Below are 671 nucleotides of genomic sequence, written 5' to 3'. Positions count from 1 at the left end.
CTATCAGATGAAGAAAAACATCAACCTCCGAACAAAACCGCCAAGCAACGAAGACATTAGAACAAGTAACGTGGAAGTCCATCGAGGAACGGGTCTTTTTAATGGCACTCAAGCTCGACGGGGACAAAGCGGGGAGCTCTACGACATTGAGCGACTCTACGCGAAGCGATGGGTGCACAACTTAAAATTCTATTTAGTGTTATGGGTTTGCTACAGAAAACTAACTTGGGAATCAGCGAAAAATTACCCTGGAAGATGAAGATCGACTTTGAACTGAAGACAATTGACTTCGTATGGCTGTACCAGCCAACAAGAGGAAGAAAGCATTCCAAACAGCCAACGCGCCGCAGTCAACGAGTTGTAGAGCGAGTCTAGATAGATTCGAAATCGCAATTTACAACACAATAATTTCAAAACAACTAAGTTCGCCCCCACTTAGTATGTACTGGTAACAGTACAATAAATTCTGTGTCGGTCTTTCCAAAATCCAGTACCCTAGTACTGGATCTTGGAAATTCCTCGTATTAGAGGTCTTAATTAAGATTTGCCCACATAGTGGTTTCAAGCAGCCTAACCGCGAAAAAGATGTGCTGAAACCCACCATGTAGGTTGACGAATATCCACAATTGTCGAGGGGTTTTACAGTTGAGAGAGAAAGAGGAAGTCTATTT

This window comes from Phytophthora parasitica (assembly GCF_000247585.1).
Source record: "Phytophthora parasitica INRA-310 unplaced genomic scaffold supercont2.21, whole genome shotgun sequence".
Taxonomy (NCBI): Eukaryota; Oomycota; class Peronosporomycetes; order Peronosporales; family Peronosporaceae; genus Phytophthora; species Phytophthora nicotianae.
Note: the sequence above shows the minus strand (reverse complement) of the source record.